Source organism: Arachis duranensis, chromosome 9, assembly GCF_000817695.3.
Source record: "Arachis duranensis cultivar V14167 chromosome 9, aradu.V14167.gnm2.J7QH, whole genome shotgun sequence".
NCBI lineage: Eukaryota > Viridiplantae > Streptophyta > Magnoliopsida > Fabales > Fabaceae > Arachis > Arachis duranensis.
In genome coordinates, this window is record NC_029780.3 from 39,525,756 (window position 1) to 39,534,303 (window position 8,548).

Consider the following 8,548-nt stretch of genomic DNA (forward strand, 5'->3'; position numbering starts at 1 on the left):
TCAGAAGAAGAATATTCTTCAGAGCTCATGAATGGTGATAGGAAGTTCAGTGGAATATCTATGGTCTCTAGATGAGCCTCAGATTCCTTTGGTTCTTCAAGAGGGAACTCCGTAGTGGTCAGTGGACGTCCCATGAGGTCTTCCTCAATGGGAATCATTGCCTTTCCCTCATCTACAGGTTCGGCCATGTTGGGCGTGTGGATGGGCTTGCACTCTCTTTTGGGATTTTCTTCTGTATTCCTTGGGAGAGTGCTAGGAGGAGTTTCAGTAACCTTTTTACTCAACTGACCCACTTGTGCCTCCAAATTTCTAATGGAGGATCTTGTTTCATTTATGAAACTTAGTTTGGTCTTAGATAGATCAGAGACTATGGTTGCTAAGCCAGAACGACTCTGCTCAGAGTTCTCTGTCAGTTGCTTAAAAGATGATAGAAAAGGCTTGCTATTGCTAAACCTATTTCTTCCACCATTATTGTTGTTGAAGCCTTGTTGAGACTTCTGTTGATCCTTCCATGAGAGATTTGGATAATTTCTCCATGAAGGATTATAGGTGTTTTCATAGGGTTCTCCTATGTAATTTACCTCTTCCATTGCAAGGTTCTCAGGATCATAAGCTTCTTCTTCAAAAGATGCTTCTTTATTACTGCTGGATGCAGCTTGCAATTCAGTCAGATTCTGAGAAATCATATTGACTTGATGAGTCAATAATTTGTTCTGAGCCAATATAGCATTCAGAGTATCAATCTCAAGAACTCCTTTCTTCTGAGTTGTCCCGTTGTTCACAGTATTTCTTTCAGAAGTGTACATGAACTGGTTATTTGCAACCATTTCAATGAGTTCCTAGGCTTCTGCAGGCATTTTCTTCAAATAAATAGATCCGCCTGCAGAATGGTCCAATGACATCTTGGATAACTCAGACAGACCATCATAGAAGATACCTATGATGCTCCATTCTGAAAACATGTCAAAAGGACACCTTCTGATCAATTGCTTGTATCTTTCCCAAGCTTCATAGAGGGATTCACCTTCCTTTTGTTTGTAGATTTGAACTTCCACTCTAATATTACTCATCTTTTGAGGTGGAAAGAATTTAGCTAAGAAGGCATTGACCAGCTTTTCCCAAGAGTTAAGGCTGTCTCTAGGTTGTGAGTTCCACCATATACTAGCTCTATCTCTTACAGCAAAAGGGAAAAGCATAAGTCTGTAGACCTCGGGATCAACTCCATTGGTCTTAACAGTGTCACAGATTTGTAAAAATTCAGCCAAGAACTGATGAGGATCTTCCAATGGAAGTCCATGAAACTTGCAATTCTATTGCATCAAAGAAACTAATTGAGGCTTAAGCTCAAAGTTGTTTGCTCCAATGGCAGGAATAGAGATGCTTCTCCCATAGAAGTCGGGAGTTGGTGCAGTAAAGTCACCAAGCACCTTCCTTGCATTGTTGGCATTATTGTTATTATTTTCAGCTGCCATGCCTTTTTTTTTTTTCAAAAATTTCTGTCAGGTCCTTGATGAGTAGATAATTTATACGCTTTTGGCACTGTTTTTAGGTAGTTTTTAGCAGGATCTAGCTACTTTTAGGGATGTTTTTATTAGTTTTTATGAAAAATTCACATTTCTAGACTTTACTATGAGTTTGCATGTTTTTATGTGATTTCAGGTATTTTCTGGCTAAAATTGAGGGACTGGAGCAAAAATCTGATATGAGGCTGAAAAAGGACTACATATGCTGTTGGATTCTGACCTCCCTGTACTCGAAATGGATTTTCTGGAGCTACAAAACTCCCAATGACGCTCCCTAGTACAACACCAGCTCTATGCTGCATTCTGGAGTAAAACGCCAGAAACACGTCACAAACCAGAGTTAAACGCCAAAAACACGTTACAACTTGGCGTTTAACCCCAAGAGAAGTCTCTACACATGTAAAGTTCAAGCTCAGCCCAAGCACACACCAAAGTGGGCCCCGAAAGTGGATTTCTACACTTAGACTTATTTCTGTAAACCCTAGTAACTAGTTTAGTATAAGTAGAACTTTTTACTATTGTACTAGGGGTCCTTTTCCCTATTTTCAAATTCATATGCCATTTAGGGAGGCTGGCCATTCGACCATGCCTAGACCTTGTTCTTATGTATTTTCAACGGTGAAGTTTCTACACACCATAGATTAAGGTGTGGAGCTCTGTTGTACCTCGAGTATTAATGCAAAGTACTATTATTCTTCTATTCAATTCACGCTTATTCTTATTCTAAGATATCCATTTGCACCCAAGAACCTGATGAATGTGTTGATTATGTAATGCTCATCACCATTCTCACTTATAAACGTGTGCCTGACAACCACTTTCATTCTACATGCAAATAAGCTTGAATGAATATCTCTTGGATTCCTTAATCAGAATCTTCGTGGTATAAGCTATAATCCATTGGCAGCATTCTTGAGAATCTGGAAAGTTTAAACTTTGTCTGTGGTATTCCGAGTAGGATTCAGGATTTGAATGACTGTGACGAGCTTCAAACTCGCGACTGTAGGGCGTGGTGACAACGCAAAAGGATAGTAAATCCTATTCTTACATGATCGAGAACCGACAGATGATTAGCTGTGCGGTGACAGCGCACCTGGACCATTTTCACTGAGAGGACGGATGGTAGCCATTGACAACGGTGATCCCCCAACATACAGCTTACCATGGAAAGGAGTAAGAATGATTGGATGAAAGTAGTAGGAAAGCAGAGATTCATAAGGAACACAGTATCTTTATGCGCTTATCTGAAATTCCCACCAATGAATTACATAAGTATCTCTATCTCTATTTTATGCTTTATTTATCTTTATATTCGAAAACCATTATAATCATTAGGATCCGCCTGACTGAGATTTACAAGATGACCATAACTTGCTTCATACCAACAATCTCCGTGGGATAGACCCTTACTCATGTAAGGTTTATTACTTGGACGACCCAGTGCACTTGCTGGTTAGTTGTGCGAAGTTGTGAAGAATGTGTGTGAACCATAGTATTGTGCACCAAGTTTTTGGAGCCATTGCTAGGAATTGTTCGAGTTGTAAAAAGTATGAGTCACAATTTTGCCTATCAAGTTTTTGGCGCCGTTGCCGGGGATTGTTTGAGCTTGGACAACTGACAGTTCATCTTGTTGCTCAGATTAGGTAATTTTCTTTTCAAAAAGTTTTCAAAAATCTTTCAAAATTTTTTTATTTTATTTGTTTTCGTTTTTCCATAATAATTTTCGAAAAAAATACAAAAAAATAAAAATAATAAAATCTTAAAAACAAAAAAAATATTTTTGTGTTTCTTGTTTGAGTCTAATGTCAATTTTTAAGTTTGGTGTCAATTGCATGTTTTTTAAAATTTGTGCATTTTTTGAAAAACTCATGCATTGCATTCTTCATGATCTTCAAGTTGTTCTTGACAAGTCTTCTTGTTTGATCTTCATATTTTCTTGTTTTGTGTCTTTTCTTGTTTTTCATATGCATTCTTGAATCCTTAGTGTCTAAGCATGAAAATTTTCTAAGTTTAGTGTCTTGCATGTTTTTCTTTTCTTGAAAATTTTTCAAAAATAAGTTCTTGATGTTCATCATGATCTTCAAAGTGTTCTTGGTGTTCATCTTGACATTCATAGTGTTCTTGCATGCATCATTGGTTTTGATTCATAATTTTTATGTTTTGAGTCATATTTGTGTTTTTCTCTCTCCTCATTAAAAATTCTAAAATAAAAAATATCTTTCCCTTATTTTCTCTCATAAATTTCGAAATCTTTGGGTTGACTTAGTCAAAATTTTTTAAAATAAGTTGTTTCTTATTAGTCAAGTCAAGATTTCAATTTTAAAAATCCTATCTTTTCAAAATCTTTTTCAAAAATCAAATCTTTTTCATTTTTCTTATTATTTCTCGAAAATTTTAAAAATTGATTTTCAAAATCTTTTTCTTAATTTTATTTCATAATTTTCGAAAACTTTACTAACAATTAATGTAATTGATTCAAAAATTTGAACTTTGTTACTTTCTTGTTAAGAAAGGTTCAATGTTTAAATTCTAGAATCATAGCTTTTAGTTTCTTCTTAGTCAAGTAATCCATTTTAATTTTAAAAATCAAATCCTTTTAATTTCCTTTTCAAATCTTTTTCAAAACAAATTTCATTCATATCTTTTCAATCATATCTTTTTTCAAAATCAATTTCAAAAATCTTTTCTAACTCCTTATCTTTTCAAAATTGATTTTAAAATCTTTTTCAACTAACTAATTGACTTTTTGTTTGTTTTACTATTTCTTATCTTTTTCAAAACCACCAAACTACTTTCCTCTCTCTAATTTTCGAAAATCACCTCCCCCTTTTCCAAAAATCTTTTTATTTAACTAATTGTTTTAAATTTTAATTTTATTCCTTTTTATAAATTCGAATTTTAACTTTAATTTAAAATAAAAACAAAAATATTTTTCTTTTACTTTAGTTAATTTTCGAAAACTCCTCTCTCTCATCTTCTTCTATTTATTTATTTATCTACTAACACTTCTCTTCTACTCAAAATTTGAACCCTCTTCTCCCCTCTACCTGTGTTCAGATTTTCTTCTTATTTTCTTCTACTCACATAAAGGAATCTCTCTACTGTGGTAAAGAGGATCCCTATTATTATTATTATTTTCTGTTCCCTTCTTTTTCATATGAGCATGAGCAATGACAAGAACATTCTTATTGAAGCAGATCCTGAACCTGAAAGGACTCTGAAGAAGAAACTAAGAGAAGCTAAAATACAACAATCCAGACAAAACCTTATAGAAATTTTTGAAAAAGAATAGGAGATGGCAGCCGAAAATAATAACAACAACAATAATGCAAGGAGGATGCTTGGTGATTATACTACACCTACTTCCAATTTTTATGGAAGAAGCATCTCAATCCCTGCCATTGGAGCAAACAATTTTGAGCTGAAGCCTCAACTAGTTGCTCTAATACAACAAAACTGCAAGTTTTATGGGCTTCCATCAGAAGATCTCTATCAGTTTTTAACTGAGTTCTTGCATATCTGTGATACTGTTAAGACTAATCGAGTAGATCATGAAGTCTACAGGCTCATGTTTTTCCCTTTTGCTGTAAGAGACAGAGCTAGAACATGGTTGGACTCACAACCTAAAGATAGCCTGGACTCTTGGGATAAGCTGGTCACGACCTTCTTGGCCAAGTTCTTTCCTCCTCAAAAGCTGAGCAAGCTTAGAGTGGATGTTCAAACCTTCAGGAAAAATGATGGTGAATCCCTCTATGAAGCTTGGGAAAGATACAAGCAGTTGACCAAAAAGTGTCCTTCTGACATGCTTTCAGAGTGGACCATTTTGGATATCACTGGACTATTCTGCAGGTGAATCCATTCACCTAAAGAAAATGCCTGCAGAAGCTCAAGAACTCATTGATATGGTTGCAAATAACCAATTCATGTACACCTCTGAGAGGAATCCTGTGAGTAATGGGATGCCTCAGAAGAATGGAGTTCTTGAAATTGATGCTCTGAATGCCATACTAGCCCAAAACAAAATATTGACCCAACAAGTCAATATGATATCTCTGAATGGATTACAAAATGCATCCAACAGTACAAAAGAAGCATCTTCTGAAGAAGAAGCTTATGATCCTGAGAACCCTGCAATGGCAGAGGTGAATTACATGGGTGAAGCCTATGGAAACACCTATAATCCCTCATGGAGAAATCATCCAAATTTCTCATGGAAGGATCAACAAAAGCCTCAACAAGGCTTTAATAATGGTGGAAGAAATAGGTTTAGCAATAGCAAGCTTTTTCCATCATCTTCTCAGCAACAGACAGAGAATTCTGAGCAGAGCCCCTCTAGCTTAGCAAACATAGTCTCTGATCTATCTAAGGCCACTCTAAGTTTCATGAATAAAATAAGGTCCTCCATTAGAAATTTGGAGGCACAAGTAGGCCAGCTGAGTAAAAGAGTCACTGAAACTCCTCCTAGTACTCTCCCAAGCAATACAGAAGAGAATCCAAAAAGAGAGTGCAAGGCCATAACCTTACTTGGTGTGGCCGAACCTAGAGAGGAGGAGGAGGACGTGAATCCCAGTGAGGAAGACCTCATGGGACATCCTCTGGACAAAAAGAAGTTCCCATTTGAGGAACCAAAGGAATCTAAGGCTCATATAGAGACCATAGAGATTCCTTTTACCTTTCTTTTATCATTCATGAGCTCTGATGACTATTCATCTTCTAAAGAAGATGAAGACATTGTTGAAGGGCAAGTTGTCCAATATTTAAGAGCAATCATGAAGCTGAATGCCACGCTATTTGGTAATGAGACTTGGGAGGATGAACCTCCATTGGTCATTAATGAACTGAATACCTGGGTTCAGCACACTTTACCTCAAAAGAAACAAGATCCTGGTAAATTCTTAATACCCTGTACCATAGGTACCATGGCCTTTGAGAAGGCTTTGTGTGACCTTGGGTCAGGTATTAACCTCATGCCACTCTCTGTAATGGAGAAACTGGGAATCTTTGAGGTACAAGCTGCAAGAATCTCAGTAGAGATGACAGACAAATCAATAAAACAGGCTTATGGACTAGTAGAGGACATGCTAGTGAAGGTTAAAGGCCTTTACATCCCTGCTGATTTCATAATCCTAGACACTGGAAAAGATGAGGATGAATCCATCATCCTTGGCAGACCTTTCCTAGCCACAGCAAAAGTTGTGATTGATGATGACAGAGGAAAGTTGATCATTCAATTGAATGAGGACTACCTTATATTCAAGACTCAAGGATCTCCCTCTGCAATCATGGAAAGGAAGCATGAAAAGCTTCTCTCAATACAAAGTCAAACAAAGCCCCCACATTCAAACTCTAAGTTTAGTGTTGAGAGGCCACAACCAAACTCTAAGTTTGGTGTTGGGAGGCTCCAACCATGCTCTGAATATCTGTGAGGCTCTATGAGAGCCCACTGTCAAGCTATTGACATTAAAGAAGCACTTATTGGGAGGCAACCCAATTTTTATTTATCTGTGTTATTTCATGTTTTCTTTAGGTTGATGATTATGTGGAGTCACAAAAACAACTGCAAAAATAAAAAAATTCAAAAACAGCACACCCACAGGGATTGACGGATTGAGCAATTTTAGTTCTATTAAGCAAATCAAGTATTGGTTGAGTGATTTTGTATCCAACAGTAAGTAAATAGCAGAAAATGTAAAGGGAAAGGGATAAATTGCAGAAATTAAAGAGAACTGAAAGTAAAGGTGCTGAATCTTAAAGAACAAGAAATTAAATGACTGAAACTTAAAATGCAAGAAATGTAAATTGCAGTAACTTAAAGTGCAAGAAATATAAATTGCTTGAATAGAAAAAGGGATTTGAGGACTGGGAATTCAGAATTTAAGCAAGGAAAATTAAATTGCAACAATTAACTAAACAAGAGATGAATTGAAATTGACTAGATCTCAAACAGCAAATGGAAATTCAAATTGCAGCAGTGGTTCATCAGAAGAACCAAAAGGAAAAGTGGATCTCAGGACTCCAGAGACTAGATAGCAAAGTCTAGACCTCAATTGCCTTCCCAGATCCAAGTTCATAAAACAATTAACAAGAAATTAAAGATTACAGTAGTGAGGAAATGAAATTTAGCTCAATTATAAAGTAGGAAAAATCCAAGAGATCTTAAATGGAGATTGAGACAGAAATTCCTCAATTCTTCACACCCAAAACTCAAACAAGAAAAGTAAAAATGCTCAAGCAAGAACAAGGAAGAAGAGAGATTAATTCTCCTTCCCAATTCTCTCAGATCTTAGGTCAAAGCTCTCAAAGAAAATGAAGTCTCCAAATGTAAGAATTCCAAAATCAAAAGAAGGGGTCCTCAGTACATCAAACTATCTCCTATTTATACACTTTCTATTCTTGGATTTTGGAATTTGGATGGGCTTTTGCTTTGGTGAAGAAATGAATTAAATTGGATTTTAATCCAATTTTCAGCCCATGAAGAATTTAGCTTCCAGGAGGCTGCTCTGCTCTTGTGGAGAGCAGAGCATGGAAATGGTGCATGCGGCCTCATTGCGTGCTCGTGCTGCGTGTGATGGGCGTTCAAGATGCTGCCCTGCCCTTGCGGAGAGCAGGGCAGTGTGCATGCATGCTTGCCTTCTATGCGTGCTTGCTGCGCACCAAGTGCTCATGCCCGTGCCAATTTGTGCGCTGGCCGTGCACCAAGAATTGCGGCCCGTGCCAAGAATTGCTGCTCTGCTCTCCTTGTGGGCAGTGCAGCAATGCAACCAAAGGTGAGGTCCCAGGTTTGAAACCTGGTGGAAGCACAGGCTGCCCCCTTTTTCCTTGGTTTTCTTGGTACCAAAGTAACGCCTAGTTCCTTGCTTTCGCAAGGTCTTTTGTTCGATTCTTGGAGATTGAAAACAAGCCAAATTTTGCTTGTTTCCCTTGTACTTGAGCGCTATTCCTTTCCTCCTTGTTCTTGGGTTCGAAACCCATGGGTAACACTAGGAGAGCAATTTCCTTTGAATTTTTCTTGGAGGAAGCCCGAT

General features: G+C 37.1%; 1 non-coding gene across 1 annotated transcript; it reads left to right on the forward strand.

The window, feature by feature from the left end:
• The first annotated feature begins 957 nt into the window (after positions 1 to 957).
• On the forward strand, positions 958 to 1,064 carry LOC127741800 (small nucleolar RNA R71). The gene has a single exon (XR_008003005.1). It is a non-coding gene; the product is annotated as a small nucleolar RNA R71 (small nucleolar RNA).
• Positions 1,065 to 8,548: the final 7,484 nt, after the last annotated feature.